This window comes from Phoca vitulina, unplaced genomic scaffold (genome assembly GCF_004348235.1).
Source record: "Phoca vitulina isolate PV1807 unplaced genomic scaffold, GSC_HSeal_1.0 scaffold18, whole genome shotgun sequence".
In the NCBI taxonomy this organism is placed as follows: Eukaryota; Metazoa; Chordata; class Mammalia; order Carnivora; family Phocidae; genus Phoca; species Phoca vitulina.
In genome coordinates this window covers 22,422,757-22,440,656 of record NW_022589721.1, presented here as the reverse complement: position 1 = coordinate 22,440,656, position 17,900 = coordinate 22,422,757, and the positions used below count along the sequence as shown (strand labels likewise).

At 43.6% G+C, this 17,900-nt stretch overlaps 1 protein-coding gene across 1 annotated transcript in view; it reads right to left on the bottom strand.

Moving 5' to 3' along the window:
* The window catches only part of LOC116639315, a 340,505-nt gene that overhangs the window by 6,872 nt on the left and 315,733 nt on the right, over window positions 1-17,900 (bottom strand). The window contains exon 4 of the transcript XR_004300812.1: window positions 15,326-16,049. The gene's annotated coding sequence lies outside the window, so the exon portion shown is untranslated. The remainder of the gene's footprint in view (window positions 1-15,325; window positions 16,050-17,900) is intronic.

Below are 17,900 nucleotides of genomic sequence, written 5' to 3'. Positions count from 1 at the left end.
GAAGGCTCTCCCTGCCTCCTCCTACTTCCTCCCTCTTTCTCTTCACAGGTGTTTCCTCCAGTGACTGTCTTGGGCATCTAACCCTGTCTTAGTGTGTGCTTCTCAGAGGACCCAAACATCTACACTAGTCCATTCAGAGTTCCAGGTGGTCAAGTCAGAAATATTTTTAAACATATCCCTTTAGTTAGTTTGAATTGACATGGAGAGTTGGAAAGAACTTGCCATAGAAGAACAATTGTTCTCATGCTCCTTGACCCAAAGGCTTTCTAGCATCTGAAAGAAATCTCCTCTCAGACCAGCATAAGTAACCATAATAATAATTACAATGAAATCATTTCATCTTTTACTCTGCAATAGCCAGTTAAATGCCATGGGTGGGTATTTAAATGCTCATGTTAGAGATTAAGAGGCCCAGAATAATGAGCAGTCTTGCCTGAAGTGACGATGTCTTAGTGGGTAGACAGGCATGGTGAAGACTGACTTTGCCCAGCTCCTGAACACCCCTCTTCTCCATGCTGCCACATGACATACTCTTGGTTTCACACCCAACTGCAGGACAGAATCAATTCAGAATAGATTCAATCCTAAGGGGCCATTTTGGGTGACATGATCAGTCAATTCAACCCAAAGAACTTCATTTCTGCAAAATAAACATCAAATTCTACAGATGTTTTTTAACCACCCTTCAGTGACCAGTCAGAGTCATTCTCGGCAACATGAGGCCCCACCAGGTTCTAAAGATAATCCCGGTGCCCAGCACCATGCCGAGAATGCAAGCAGTGCCTCACACTAAGCTGGCTGTTGTTGGATGGACTGACTTTGGGTTTTCCTAAATGGCATCATCTTTTTTCAAAGATGACAACCACAGATGTCTTAGTAAAAAAAAAAAAAGTGCTCATTTCAATGGCAAACTGATGACTATAGCATGTGGCAACAGCAACTACAGATAGCATTTGTTGCACCCTTTCTTTGTTGTAGTCATTGTGCCAGAACCACCCTCAATTATTGTCCCATTTTGTAGGTGAGAAAATTGAGGCTTGGATGTATTAAGCAACTTGCCCAGGATGTCATAGCTAATAAGTGACAGAGATCAGATTCCACTCAGATTAGACAACTCCTCATCATTCTATCTCCTTCCCAGGGATACTCCAGGATTGAGCATAAAGTCCCCACTTTGGTCCAACAGCGGGGGCTAAACAAGACTGAAATCATGAATAACCCAGGATAGTCACTTATTTAAAGAAATATTTCCCAGTGCTTCACTCAAACTAGACTAACAAAGCGATACCTAGAAAGGGTGTTTAGACCTTTTGAGCTATGAGCTAAGTGGAAGGGGCTTATAATAATCTCATTAAATGCTTGGTAACAAATGCTTCCAAGATGCCTGGTGCATATCAAATCATATCTCTTTAATATTTTCCACAGATCTTGTTATTTTGTTAACATTCTAACACAGGAGTTTAAAAACTCATAGAGAACTGCCCAGGGAGAGGACTGAAGGGAATGGACTACCTTGGTTTCCTGTCTTGGCTGTGCATGCAGTCCTTGAGTGCACAACCAGCCTCACCTACCTGTCCTCTCCTTGACCACAATGACCAACCTACACCAAAGGCTGAAAATGGACAGTGTGATAGGCCATATTCACCTCTCACCGTGTTACCAAATTTAGGAAGCATCATCTGCGGATAGAAAGAATAGCTCCAGGACTGCCTACATCAGACTCAGAGAAATGAGGACACCAAAAGAATAAATAGGGGGAAAGGCAAGGAGAAGGATATTCTAGTCATTATTTATCCATACATTACTTTACTCATTCCCCAATAAATACATATTGAATGCTTATTTTAGGTCAGGCACTGGATTAGGAACTGGTAAACCAAACAGACATAAGAAGAAAATGTCAAAAAAGGTATGGCAGACCCTGCCCACCCACGTGCCATGCCTCCTCTTTGCTTGTTCTAGCCCCAGTGAATGAATCATGACTCTTCTCAGCCAATCACAGTTACCACACTCCCTTTGGGAGCAATTGGTCTAATGACCAAATGTGACACATTTCTGGTCAATGGCACATAAAAAGAAGTTTGCAAGGGGCCTTCTTGGGAAGATTTCCTTCCACAGCATAAAGGAAGTACATAAGGAGGAGGCCCTTTTTGTTGCCTGCTTTCTTTCATCTTGTCTGAAATGATGCCGAGAGGACATGATGTTTAAAGCAGAGGCAGCTGTATTACAACCAGGAGGATAGTCATTGCCGGAACTCTGAGAATGGAAGAATAGAAAGACGTGCAGAGCATGGGTCTTCAATGTCACATCAAAAGGTGACATGCATCAGAATCCAGCCAACATGTGATCAGTTCAGATAGGCTTAACCCTCGGTAGGATTTGCAGAGTGTCATGTTTTATTAATAACTACAATAAAGAAAGATGGAAATGTACGACATCCATTTATTCCAGCTCTATTTTGTAAGAGGCAATGAGCAAGGTGCTTTTCACAACATCTTTTTTCATCAGCACGAGAGAGGCAAGCTGATGCTCGCAGGGGTAAGATGAGGCAGCCACTTCCTCTCTACCCAAACCAGATGCAATTTTTAAATCTCTAGACTCCATTCCCTCTTCTCCTGTTAAAAGCACCTCAATTTTGCAATGGGTGGTTCTTGATAAACCATCAGCTGTGGTGTGTTGGCCTTCTCTCACATACCTGACACATAGCAAGGCTTAAAAAACTACTAATATTTTCTCTAAAGCACACTTGTCTTGCTCTCTTGATCCTATGATCCCATATATATATATATATATATATATACATATGTATATATGTATGTATATATATATATTTTTTAAATATGCTCTTCTCCCAAGACTTGACCAAATTAAAAAAAAAAAAAAACTGTATCTTTAATATCTTTTGCAGGAAACCACTTATTCTAAAAAGATTTACCATATAAGTAAGGTTCTTAGGAGACAAGCAAAGTTCCAGTCTTCCAAATTCCCATTTTTCTCACCACAGACTAGCTTCATGTATGTAGAGAAGGTGCACTAGTCCCAGTTCACAAAAAGTGGGAGGGAAAATATGCGGGAGGGCTCTCACCGCTCACACTTGTTAAAGAGGTATTATAAACAAATACAAATTCTGAGAATAAGATTTCCCTGAAAGTACCCTGTCACTGCCAGGAAAATATTGCTTATCTTTAACACAGAAAAGAAAGGAAGGGATACGCCTTGCCTAGAAAGTTCAGGAATATTTACAATCTGTTGATGTGACCCTAGCACAACCTTTAGATTCACACTGCTCAGACCATATAGTACAGGGGTCAGCAAATTACAACATGAGGGCCAATGGCCTGTTGCCTGCTTTTGTAAATAAAGTTTTATTGGAACACAGACACACCCATTTGTTTACGCATTATCTATGGTTGTTTTCACACTACATTGGCAGAGCTGAGTCTGCAACAGGGATCATTTCTTCCACAAAGCCTAAAATATTTACTGTCTGGCCCTTTACAGGAAAAGATTATTGGGTGCTGGTATAGCATAATAATATTAGCAATTATTATCAGTTATTGAACATCTACATTTATCACCACTTTTGGTTCTCAGGACCTGTGGAGTAGGTACCTGGTCCCATATTTCCAAAAAGGAAGGAAAATGAAGCTTGGGAGTTTTTAGTAACTTGCCCAAAGCAACAGAGACAGAGCAAGGATTCAAACCTAGACATGCACGTTCATTTATGAATATTTGTTGGTCGGCTACTATGTGCAGGCCATGCACTAAGTACAGGCCACCCAGTGGTAAACAACACTGTGTAATCTTTGTCTCATAGAACTTAAGGTAGATGGAAAGAAATTGTTGTCAAACAGGTAATCACACAAATGCATATATTATATATGATGACCAGTTGTGCTAGATAAAGCTGTGAGACAAAAGAATAGAGCACTTGAGTGAAAACAACAGGTGGTCAAGTTTAGGTGGGAAGGGAGGTTCCTTAGGCTGGGTTCCCAAGACAGCAAAGCCTACAGTAAATATCACTTGCTAATGCTTTATTGGGAGGGCCAGTCTAGGACAGCAAGAGGAAAGGACAAGGGGAAGTGAAGGAATGAGGGAAAGCACATGCAAGGTGGTGTTTTACCAAGCTGGCATCAGCCTTGGAAGAAAATATAGCTGATGGCTCCGATGGATGAGCCATCTGGGACAACTGTGACTTGGAGAGCCCATCCAGGAGAAGGAACAGAGGGAGATTTATCTGCTGGCTCCTTCCCATCTCCTGTTTTCCCTGAGGAGAGCTGAGACAGCCTGAGGTGTTAGGAGGTCAGGGGATGCACAGGAGATTGGGCTCTCTATCAAGCAAGTCGCCACAGCAAAGAAGGTCAGATAAGGCTGAAAAAATCTGGAAAACCCAAATGAGTCCATCATGGATCCTATTTGAGGAAGTTACATTTCTACTGAAACCTGAGAAATGAAGTGAATGAATGGGAGGAAACTTAGTTCAGGTTAAGGAGAAAGGACGTGCAAAGGCCCTGAGGCAGGAGAGAAATTGGCATATTTGAGAAACTGAAGAGGTCTTGGGACTCAGGAGTTACATTCCACAGGTCCATAACCCTGCTCCACTATTTACTAGCTATTTAACCTTGGGAAGTTTCTGAATGTCTCTGAGCTTCTATTTCTTCATCTATAAAAGGAAGACGATAATTGTCCCCATCTCACAGAGTAGTTGTAGGATTAAACAGCATCATATGTGTAAGCACTTAACACAGTGTTTGGCTCATAAAAGGCAAAAAATAATATTGGCCATTATCTTTATTATTATTACTGTTGTTACTACTTACTCTGACCTATTGAATTAAAATAGCTGGAGAAGGGCCCTTGAATTGCATGGTTAAAAAAAAAAAAAAATCCCTGTGATAATTTGCATTACAGATCAGTCTCCTGTAGAAGGATTATGTTTCCACACCCTTGCCACACTCCCTACCAGTAAATTTTCCTATTCTATTGTCAGATTTGGCTACTGAAATTGTTTTGGCCAGTGGACTGTGAACCACATCCCTGCAAAAGTCTAAGGTGACTGCATACCTGAAGTTGGTCTCTTGCACTCCTGCTTTGTGTTAGAACAGCACTCTGTGCATAGGGCCTGCTCCTTCCCATGCAATCACAGATCAAGAAGACCTATGGAACTGACCCTTAAGCAACCTACAGCCTGAAGCACAGCAATTGCTGAGCTGTAGGCATCCTGTGACATAAATGGAAAATAAATTTTCATTATTATAAGCCACTGAGATCTGGGTTATGCAGCAAAACTGATAGATACACTCTCTGTGATTCTTTTACAATAAAATTATGGAAATATAAAACACTGAGGCCCTGCTCTAGGCTCTTAAGGGAGCTTCTTTCTTTCAGGGACAGATATCTGGCAGAGACTCCGGGAGACACAAGTGTGTATTGAGGTGGAGTGTGAAAGATGGCAGTATAAGAGAATTGGCTCTACTAGCTGATGTTAAGAAATACCCAAAGCTAACATGAAGGCATTCGCTCAACTCTCTCCATGCTCTGTGTAAGAGGGGCAACCCCTTTTTGGCCTTAACACACACCCCACCTTCTGCATGTCCCATCTGGGTGATTTCTGTTCCTTTCCAGGCATCTCGAGATGTGCATTTTCATTTTCTGCTGATAGCAGAGGTGTGGGGGTGGGAAGTGTTGACAAGATCCCAATTCCCAGTGTGTTTTTCTCCAGACCTCACTTGGCCCTTACACCACAGGTGATCCCAAAACAACTCCAAGCCCTTGGAAATCCTCATAGACCACCTTTGCTCTATGCTCTTCTCTAAGAACTATGTTAATAACAACATTCATAATTATACAATTTCGATGAAATATATATTAGAAACAAGACCTCTTTCTACTCTTACCAACACCTGCTGTCCCCTCCCATAGTGGTTAAGAGGGGAAATTCTGTCATCAGAATGCTTGCGTTTAAATCCTGCTTGCCAGCTGTGTGACCCTGGACAAGTTACCCAACCTCTCCGTGCCTGCATTTTCTCATGTGTAAATGGGGATTATAAAAGTAGTTCTATTGTAGGGCTATTCTGAGAATTATTTGAGTAAATACACATAAAGCTCTGAGACGGATGCCTGGCATATAGTGAAATGCTCAAACAAATGTTAGCTTTTCACTATTGTTATGAATATGCTCAAGTATCTTGGTCACATGGGCAGAGGCAAATTGAGAGATTACAAATTCCAACCTCCTCTAAATGCTAGAGATGCTCTGGGTCCCAGCCCTCTGCCATACCTCTCAGGATCCACTGCTGTTTTTGCCCTCACTCCGTTGTTCTAGTCTAGGCCGCAGGTGTTCTTACTAGCAGAAAATGAGCTGCAGCTGAAGATTGGAGTGGGAGCCTGCACAGCAATGTCCAGGGAACCAGAGGAAGGAGAGGAAGGGGTGAAAAAAAGAAGAGAGGGCCTGAGGGCCTGAGTGCCATTCTAAGTGGGGTCGGGGCTGCACGGAGGGGTGGGAGTACCCTGCACAGGGAAATCACTCAGGATGTTTCAAAAAGAAATTATTTATTTCATAATCCATTATGTCCAGGAAAATCAGAGAAGCAGCCTTAGCCTCCCCTATGTCCACTCAAACAATTCCGCTCTGGCCCAGACTTGCATATCATCCTGGCATTAACCATCATCCCTAGAAAGTAACTTAATGGGGAATTATTCCCACACTCCCAACTCTGGTTAACATTTATTGAGCACTTCCTACACAAGCCAGGCGATCTGCTAAGGGTTTTGCATACGTTAACTCCCTTGAAACTTCCCTCAAATCCTGTGAGGCCGGAATTGTAAAGATCCTCATTTTGGAGATGAGGATCCAATCTCTGAGAGGTTAAATAAACTGTGTAGGGTCACTGGCAAAGCCAGGAATCAACCTCAAGTTCAGCTGTGCTGCACTATATGTCTGGTACCACCCTAGAGCACTTACAGTTCAGTAAATGGTGACAATGATGACCAAGATGAGGAGACAGTCGGGGGGTTCCAGAACACGACATCTCCCTGTCTCCTCTCTGTCCCTTTCTGAAGCCCTCCCTTCATATTTCCTCCTTCCTGGTACCAACAGCCTGCTGTACTTTTTATCCTCCCTTATCTTTGTCAGAAGGTTGTCGCCATTACCCAGAAGAGTTTCTCATAATTCAGAGGGAATCTCTGAACATCTATGACTCAGCATGCTCTGGGGGAGATGCAGCCGCAGCATACTCCAGAAGGAGTCGGGGACTTGGCTTTGAGTCCAACATCTGTCACTAGTTACCTGGTCTTGGCCAAGTCACCTGACTTCAGTGAGCCTTCTGGATAAATGATACGTGTCCTACAAACACACTGTATTCTTGGAAGGTGGCTGTGATGTCACCCCTTCCCACCTTCTCTTCCCATCAAATCCTCTCTCTGGAGAGATTCTGCTTCTTCTCTACTCCCCCAGGTATGCTCCACAAACCAAAACAACAGCACGTTCTGGAAAGCCATCTTCCCAAGACCAGGCTCATCTGGTGGCCACAGTGCTCTGTGTAAGTCCTTTCTCCCTTAGAGCACAGCAGTACAGCTTAGTCCAGCTGTCCTCAGACATGAGTGTGCACCAGGATACACAGAGGCTGCTACCACCCAGAGGGCAGGGCCCCACATCCAGAGTTTCTGATTCAGTTTCCCTAACACGTTGCTGGTTGATATCAATGCTGATCTTAGGACCACTTTGAGAATCACTGGTATCATCTTAATATTTGACAAGTATTTACAGAGGCAGGATTAAGTGCTCAGACTACCTCTTGTCAATTCCCAGCTCTTCTGCTTTCTGGCTGTGCAATCTTGGACAAGTCAATTTCTGTGAGCCTCAGTCTCTTCATCTGTATATGGACATGACAATGATGTGTACCTCATAAGGTTAGTGCAAGGAAGGGTGAGCTCCTGCTGAGAGTCTTCAGCGTTCTGCCTGACATTTAGTAAGTGCTCTGTTTGTGAGTTCTTAAAGTTCAAGGGGTTCTAAAGCCCTTGGGGTCATTTAACCTGTATCTCCTCACTCTGCTACATCCCTCAAGCCCCAGAAACAACATCTATTGTCACTATTGAATGTGTCTCTATTCTGGGAGCTGCCTAGAAATGAAGGTAAGCTTCAGAACAAAACAGTAATTAGATAACGACAATGAGCCAAACATGTCGAATCCCTAGGCTGGTGGCTGGGAAAAGGTCAGACTTCTCAGATTCTTGCTATAGGGAAAAAAACTCAGGACATGGCATCAAAAGCTCAGAACTTCTGGGCGCCTGGGTGGCTCAGTCAGTTCAGCGTCTGCCTTCAGCCCAGGTCATGATCCCAGGGTCCTGGGATTGAGCCCTGTGTCCGGGCTCCCTGCTCAGCAGGGAGTCTGCTTCTCGCTCTGCCTGCCCCTCCCCCTGCTTGTGCATGCTCTCTCTCTCTCTCTCTCAAATGAATAAATAAGCTCAGAATTTGGATCTAGGCCCTACCAGGTTTTGCCTGGGTAATCTTAGACAAGTTCAATGTAATCTCAGACTCAGTTTCCTCATCTGTTCAGTGGGGACAATAATGCTTACCTCAAACTGAGTGAGCTGCCAGTTTGTTTTGTAAGCTATGATTCTCCTAGTTGTGAGAAACCCAGCAGCTACCTAAATATTTGTGTCCCTACTGCTCCCAGCAATTCAGCCCACGCTCCCTGCCCACCTGGTTGTACCGCCATCTGGAAGTTTACTTAGTGGTCCCTCATTTCTGGGAAAGGCCAGGACACTCCACGCAATCAGCTTTCCCTGGCCTCAGCTTAGCCGTGTTTCTGGGGAACACCACTGGCCTATGTACCCAACTACAGGTCATCCCCCAAAAAAGTAATGTTCAGCAAAGGCTAGGAACAGTCATGGTCAGCTACAGCCCTAAACCCCTCAAGACACAAGATTCATGATAATGTTCATTTTCCTTCCTCTTCTCTTTCCTCCAAGAAGTCAATTTCACCCATCACTGGACATACTTTGAAAGACCTCAGAAAATCCCACAGGAAAGCACCAAAGATTGTTTTTATCATTTTGTTCCATTCCTCCTGTTTGCTTAGTAATCCTGGTAAACAATTTTGTGCAAACAGAAACCTTTTTCATTCTATTGAGTTCTTGCCTGGGACACTGTTGCCTCAATCTTAAGGTTTGGGGGTAGGTGGAGAAAGCACTTTGGATTTAAACTTCCTGATAAGTGGGCATGTGACAAAAATGAAAGAACACCCACTGGCCATTTATTTATTCATACAACCCCCTTGAGGGGGTTGGATAGGAGTGGCTTTCTAGGTATCCATACGGATGCTCTATTTTTTATTACCATTATTAATACCATCATCATCTTCAGAGGCTTGGGCCACAAACACAAGTTGTATTTGTAGAGTGTGAGTTACTCCAGGGGATCAGAGACGGGAGCCCCAGGTCACCTGGTCAGTCACAGGCAAAGCCCTAGAGGAAAAAAAAACCTGGAAGTGTTTGGGTTGGGAAGGCGGCATCAGCAGAACTTGCTGACCCGGTCTGAGCCAGGTACTCTGAACCAGGTACACCTTACAAAGACCCAAAACTTTGCCAGTTTAGAGTTTCCACACTGCCCCACACTGCCCCACTGACCCTCACTGAATTATCACAGCCAGCGGCATTCAGTGACTCTGCATGGAGCACCATGCCCACACCAGGAGCTGAGAGGATAATAAAACCTTCAGCTACAGGTTCCTAGCCTTCTCGCTACAGACTCTCTTACCTCCCGAGCCTTTCCACACAATCCCTGCTCTTTACATTCTCCGTCTATGCTGTCCGGGCACCTGGCTTTTTTTTGCCTGTTCCCATGCCTGGAACAGATTAGCACTCTCCACAGCCTTAGCTCCAATTAATTCTTTGTTTTGTTTGATTTCTAGCCAACGGCCAGCAACTCCCTGGGTTTTACTCCCAGTTGCTCAAATAAATAAACCAAATGTTAATTTGTTGCTCTTTGATTACAATTAAGTGCAGAGATGGTGGAACCTGAAATACTGTTTGTCTAGGCGTCCCCCGGAGCACAGTGGTGGCACTGGGTTTTGGTTTGGTTTGGTTTAGTGGGGGGAAGGGGACGCCCCTTCTTTGACGTCCATTATCTCATTGGATTCTCTCAATGGCCTGGCAAAGTGGACAGGACAGGAACTATTATCTGCATGTTGCAGATGAGGAAACCAGGCTCAGAAAGATGAAATAAGTTGCCCAAAGCCACACAGCTCAGAAGCAGCTCACTGGGGCTAAAACTCGACCTGACTCCCAGTTCAGCAAAGCTGTTGTGGGTGGCTCTGTCCCCCATTGGCTCATCATGTGGGATAATAATAATACTTTATGTGATAGAGTTTCACAGACACTTTCTGGGTTATCCAGAGAGCATTCTATAGAGCTGCAGTTGCATGAAACACTATAAGAAAAAAATTTTGTGGTCAAGTAGGTCTGCAATAAGCTATATACTATATTCTATTCTTGGAGATCTAGTATATTGATTAGAACATGAAAACCTCTGAGAAGTTCTGCTGTACAAGACTTAGACAAATTTATGACCCAGAATTGTCTGAACGTATTTGACTCTGGGGAGGCCAGAGTGGAAGCCAGGAGATCATGTCCCAGCAATACACACAAGAGACTAGGCATGTTTTGACAAAGAGGGACGGCACCAAGGTGGTGAGACATGGGTAGATTCTGGACATATTTCAGATGCAGAGCCAACCAGATTTGTTGGTGGAGAGGATGTAGGGTGTAAGCAAATAAGAGGAGGCCAGGATGGCTCAGAGCTGTTAGGCCTGAGCTACTAGATGAGTAGAATGGCCACTTCCTTAAGAAGCTCTCCCTGGACTAAGAGCTCCATCCTATCACTGCAGCTTCCTACAGCATCTGATCCCCAGCCTTCAGAGATCGCAGTTTTCATTTTATCTGTTGATGAGATCACTGCCAATGGCTGAGCTTACAATTTTTTCCTTACTACTGTATCTCCAGTGTCTGGCACATTGTAGTCAATAAACCTTTGCTAAATAAATGAACGAACAGGACTATCATGCAGGAGTTGCTTAACAAATTGTAGCTAACATACTATTAACCAACCCAGTACGCAGACATTATGAGTATAACTAGTTGATTAGTATGCAGAAGGCTGCTGGAGGGAGGTGGGAGGGGCATGACTGCTAACTGGTTGGAGGACCCAGTTCTAATCTAGAGCCCCGCCCTTCTATCTCTCGACTTGGGTAAGCCCCTTCCCCTCCCTGAGTCCAGTTCTTCTGATCTCATTCAACAAGGGGTAGGATAACAGGATTTCCACCAAACTGCACCTTGCTGCCCATGAATCTAAGTGGAAACCAGGCCTGTATCCTCTGGAATGTGTGATACAGGACAGCCCAACAGAGACCAGGTCTGATCAAATGCTCCACGATCTAGCCCAGCTTAAGTTCTGGACGTGCACAGAAAAGAAGAATGCAGTGGTAGCTAGAGTCACCAAGAAGGCTTACTGGAGGTTCTTTCTCCTTCCAAGAGTCTGAAGTAACAGATGAATATGGTGATGTTTAGTGGAGAAAAACAACAACAACAATAAAAAAACATTCTCTGGTTTTTCTTACCCCTAGTTCAATTGGCAAGACTATAAGAAGAGCTTGCCCCTTTCCTGCCCCCAAAGAGGGATCACTGAGCAAAAGCCACTTTTCACCTTGCTTTATGCATCTGAAGTAGTCTTTCTCTTCTCTTCCAGTTAAGGATACACAAAAATACATTTCCCATCTGGACCTTTTTTGATCCATTCTCCCTAAAGGCTGGTCTTGGATCCCTGGATCTGGGTAGCTTGCATGACCAGGGGCCTCACCACAAGGCATAGACTGGGTCCCCAAAGTTTCAGCAGCTCTGTCTATGATAGCTCTCTCAGGGAGGGCTCCTGAGCAAATGATTTTCAGTTTCAGTTCATTTGTTTTTGTTTTCCATTTGGTTGCTCAGGGCAAACATCTACCCTGAGAGTTTCTCCCCTGGGGACCATCCACTCTATCGTTGCTTGCCTTGGTGCAGATGTGTAAGAGTCCCCTAGTGCTGAGGCTCTGCTTGCCTCTTTCGTTCTCCAGAAGAGGTCACTACTTGATTAAGAAAAACGGTAACCCCCCCAACCCCCCAGTGCCAATCAATGCACAGTTACCAGCCGCTAATAACCAAACCCCCAAAGCCACCCAATCCTTCCTCATATTCTCGCTATTGATTCTATTATCACTGCTATCGTGAAAAATATTCACAGCACCATGTGGTGATTATCACCACCTCAGTCTCACTTTACAAAGATCCCAGCATGACAATCATTTTATTTCTGCCTCACACTGTCCCTGCAGCTGCTGCTTACCCCAGTTTATAGGTAAGAAGACTGAAGGACAAAGAGGTGAACTGGCTTACATAAGGATTATCAACAGCAAAGGTGGGATGAGAACCCATGTCTTCTGAAAACAAGTTCCGGTGTTGAAAGAAAGGATGCCGAGTTTCACTGGCTGAGCATCCCTTCTTAGACAGGAGTAAAAAACTGAAACATGGTAACAATTCAAGGTGAGAGGTGTCACCCTGTGAAGACAGAAGGCAGGGGTGGATTTGAAAGCCAGTGGCTGAGCTAGAGGGCAGCTCAACATTCTTTCTGTTTTCAGGGTTCACAAAGTAGATAATGGAAGCCAAGCTACCAAGTTGAAGGCAGCAGAAGAGCCCACCCAGCCATTGTGGAGATGGGATCGAAGACCAGGTTAGCGCACCATGGAGTCTCGGTCACTGAATGAAGTGCCTGAGGTGCACAGAATGTCATTCTCAGTTCTTGGTTTCGAGTTACATATGGAGAAAAACTGGGGGTGAGGAGGGTCAGGTAGTGATTTACTGCAAGCTTACAAGGCTCACAGCAACAGGACACTTAGAGAACAAGAACCATAGCGGTCTGGATGATTAAGGAGGAGCAAGCTCAACCATGACCTTGTAGGAAGAAGGAAGAATGCAGCCGAATGCCACCATCAGAGCTGCCTTAGTTGTGAATGAATTCTAAGTGACTGTTTAGCTTTGGACATACACTCAGACTTCAAAATCCCAGAAGCAAAAGTCGTACAGCCAGGATCCCAAATCTGAGACTCAAGGTGGCAGAAGAATCCAATGGGCCAAGCCCTGGATATTTGCTCAGCTCTGACAGCCTAGGGATGTGGGGTGAGCCTAAACTCTCTGACATCTGTGGTAGGTGGAGGCCACTACTCTTCAACAAGACTCCAAAACAAGAGTCTGTACCAGCAAATGGAGGAGGTTGGATATAGCCAGCCCCCAAAGTGAAAGTCTATGAGAGCCCACCACACACGGGATTGGATGCAGCCTTATAAATCCAGTGGTTCTGGCAAAGAAGATGTGGACCACTCTAGCATCTATAGTAAATATCAATCACATCTATAATTTAATAAGCACCTAGTATGAATTGAGCAAGATAATGAGTGCCACATACATATATCATCACATTCAATTTTCACAACTGCCCCTGCAAGGGGTTTTATGTATTCTATTTCACAGAAAAGGGACCTGAGGCTCAGAGAGGCAAGATAACTTTTCTGGTGTTGCTCAGCTTGCAGTTAGAATTATAACTCAGATCTAGATATCTAAGCAAAGCAGCAGCTCTTTCTACCACCTGATACTATGATCTCCTGGCAAGACCAGGTAACCCTGCATTTCCATAGCAAGAGGACTTTGATGGAAGAAGGATGAAGAATCGATGGTAACCAGGTTGGAGAGGACACTGTTGATAAGGGTTTGAACCAAGTTGGCATCTGAAGTCATCCCCCCAAATGAGAGGGAAGCAATCAGCTACTAGGATAATTCTAACAGTACATTATTTCCAGTTTTTACATTTTATCCTATGGCTCAAACAACTAACAGGCAAGTGTTTGTTGAGCAGAACACTGTGATGTTAGGTCCTATGGAGGATGCAAGAACAAGTAACCTTGAAATCTTACTGTTTTCCTATATGCTTGAAAAGCTATGCAGCAATTTGAATTATATGGCCTCAGATATTAAGTGACAAGGGTCCCAAGGAGGGATAGTCAGAAGAATTTCACAAAAGAATTAACTTTTGTTAGCTCACCACTGAACATTAGGTTTGGACAAATAAAATAGAGACAAGACAGTATATACTTAGAGGGGGGAATGACATCTGCAAAGGCAGAGAGACAGTGAGATTAGCCCAGCCTGGAGTGGAGAGTTGATAATGTAGTGAGAGAGAAAATTAAAAAGCAGGTTGAGGGGTGCCTGGGAGGCCCAGACTTTTAAGCGTCTGCCTTCGGCTCAGGTCGTGATCCCAGGATCCTGGGATCGAGCCCCGCATCGGGCTCCCTGCTCAGCGGGAGGCCTGCTTCTCACTCTCCCACTCCCCCTGCTTGTGTTCCCTCTTTCACTGTGTCTTTCTCTGTCAAATAAATAAATAAATTCTTTAAAAAAAAAAAAAAAAAGCAGTTTGAAACAGATATATGCAGGTATTTTGAATTTCTAGCTTAAGGGGCTTGATATTTACATTGAAAGCAATGGGAATCTGAGGGAGGTATTTGAACTAGTTGGGCATATGTCCAGCACCCACTAGAGTTCTTGGAAGCTAACAGATATTTGATACATGTTTGCTAAGTGAGTGAATGACTGAATACTATGTATAGGATGGGCTGGCAAGAAGAGAGAACAAATCAAGGACTCTGATTAGGAGCCTCTCCCATTAGCAGTCTGGATGATACAGATAGAAATAGAAAAGCCACAGAAAGCTTAGAGACAATGAAAAAGACATCATAAAAGGAAAAAAAGATGATTCTAATTCCAGCACTATTTTCTGATTGGTAGTTTGCACCAAGAACAGAGGGAAACAATCTACTAACCTCCAAATTCAAGACTCCATAAATCTACCAGTGGAGCCAAAGATGCTTGTGCATGTCTCTGGAAGTCCAGAGATTAAGTCGAGAGAGAAAAAGGACAGAAATTTTTAAAACAGAAAGCAAAAATATAAAAACTCACACATGTTAAGTTTTGGAGCCAATGTTTCATCTTTCTGCTAACTGGTTAATTGATATTCAACTTACCTGTGGTGAATGAACAAACACACAACAGCAAGTCTTGTTATGTCCATTTTGCAGATGGGAAAAGTGAGGCTCAGAGAAGCCCAGTATCTCACAGCGACTTGACTCCAAGTAATCTGAATATAAATCCTGTTAGCGTTTTGTTTGTTGTTGTTGTTTTCTATGATCCCATATGGCAGAAGGAGAAAGGAGAAAACAGAAAGAAAAATATAGAGAAAAATACAAACCTAAGAAGTCCCACTGGTAGATGGCTGGGGAAATACGTGGTGAGGCTGCATGAACCTACGGTCAACTTTTCTCTTTGCCGTATGAACACTCATATGTTTACCTAAAAGGATGAGCAGTGAATCATAATCCATTTTCTCTTCTGACAGTATATATTTTCTTTTTAATGCAGAGAGACAGCATATATGTACTTGGCATTTTTTAACAAGTCTGTGTTAGGCCAGTAAATGCCTGCCTTCCCCATTTCGCTCCCTGCATCATCAGTTATAAATTCCATCAGATGCCAGGGAGCTCTCCCCCAAGCCAGTAAGCCCCAGAATTACATAAAGCTACACCCTTCTGACCAAACAAGATCTTACCGCTGGGAACAAGTTGCTTGGTTTCAGCAATTTGGTTTCTTGACAAGAGCCAGAAAGTGCTGAGATCCCCTCCCTGGAAGGATTAGAAACCTGGAAGAAGTCATAGATGGCATATTCCTCATGCTCAGCATCCTTCTTCATGACACGGGACCTACTAAGGGGATGACAGAGATACCATAAAAGCTTTACAAGGCACAGTGGAGCACAAAGGCTCTGAGCCACAGTTGCCTTCATAAAGATCAGCGGTTGTGCTCACCTCTCTCATAAAGCTTCAACAGAAAGGTTGGCCAGATTCCTTTCTGTGTCTTGGGAAGCCCCAACAAGTTATGCTTCTTCATTATGATTCATTCAGACTCACTGAGTTCCGCTGACAAAGGAGGAATGATCCAGAGTTAGCCTCCAAGGTAACTAGCGACTTCTTAGAGATTGTCACCTGAAAAATGTGTTTGAGTTTTAAGCCACAACAGCCGATGACACCCCACTGAAGGTTCACAGGGTGATACCTCTTCACCTGGGCCACCTTCTGCCTTTTCTCCGGTCCCCTGCCAACACCACCGCCTAGGCTTGCTCCCTAAGAAAAATGGCTTCTTTCGGAAACCAGAATCCAGGGTTACTGGGATGTATGAAAACCCCTATAGACAGGAGCTACCCCACATTATGGAGAAACTCACCAGCACACGTGGGTGAAGGGGTGAAGATCATGCAGGGACATTGTTCCCTTCAGCCCTGTGGGTAGCTCAAGCCCCCAGGGAGGTTGGCTTCCAGCATATTCTTCTCTTTGCCCTCTGCCCTTGCTTATGCGTCCCTAAATTATTCTTTCTTACACATGCCAAGAAGTTTAAAAAAGAAGTTGGAAAACATTGTCATCGATTATTTTGGGAACAACTTGGTAAAGCCTTTTAAGGGACAACGGGGCAGAATTTGTCAAATGCCTCAAAAAGTGCATGCCTTTTAAACCAGAGATGCCACCACTAGTGATTTATTCTAGGCCCACAATTAGGTATAAAACTGTAAAAGTATAAGGATGGTCATCACATGTTGTTTATAATGAGGAAACATTAGAAACAATTTATGTGCCTACAAACAGGGGTTTTGTTAAGATCATTATGGTAGAATCATTCAAAATCATATAAATCCTGATCATTGATCTGGCAGGAAATTAATGATATATTATTAAGTAAAGAAAAGAAGATCAAAAGACAGTAGTTGGAAGTAGTATTACATTTTTGTTGAAAAATAGAACATTAAAAGAATAGAATATATTAATATGGTCATATATTCACAAATATATATATTATAAATATAATAAAAGCCTGTGGCATGGTGGTATGGGGATGGCTTGGTGTATAATCACTACTATGGTGGTGGTATTGCCTTAAAATTTGGCATTTCTAAAGTTAGGCAGGGGCGCCTGGGTGGCTCAGTCGGTTAAACATCTGCCTTGGGCTCAGGTCATGATCTCAGGGTCCTGGGATCGAGCCCCGCATCGGGCTCCCTGCTCAGCCGGGACCCTGCTTCTCCCCCTGCCCGCCACTCCCCCTGCTTGTGCGCGTGCTCTCTCTCTGTGTCAAATAAATAAATAAAATCTCTAAAATTTTTTTACAAATTAAAAAAATTAAAAAATAAAGTTAGACAAAGGTGAAGCCCTGAGGATAAGGGAGAAGGTCTTTTCCGAAGTGGAAAATCCCTGCTGTGGTCAGTCCCTCAGGAATAAGGGTGTATATCTTAGCAATTAAGCATTAAAAAAAAAGAGATTTCCTTCCTGGATCTTTTGTTCCCTGGTAATCTCCTTGAAAGTCTATAAGATCCATAATCCTTCAGAGTGAACTAGTCAAGGGAGGAGATGTCAAGGTCAAAGCTGAATTCTGGGTCATTTTCTTTGTGCAATCCCTTAAGAAGTTGTAAAATCTTTTCTACATTTTGATCTGTTCTGGGGAGCCAATAATAATGATAGCAATAACCACCATTTGGGGGCCAGGCACTTAATATCCATTATTTCCAATCCCCCTCCTTCCCCACATCTGCGTGAGATGGAAAGGAGCATTTTCGTGTTTCAAGAAGAAAGAGCTAACAATCCTGAGCATTTATGCTAAGCCAGACACTCTTCAGGCTTCTGCCTCGACTCTCATTAATTCCTCACGACAACCTCCAAAGTACTGATTCGCTCCCACTTCACTGTTAAGGAAGCCAACGAGGAGCTACAGAGAGATGAGTAGCC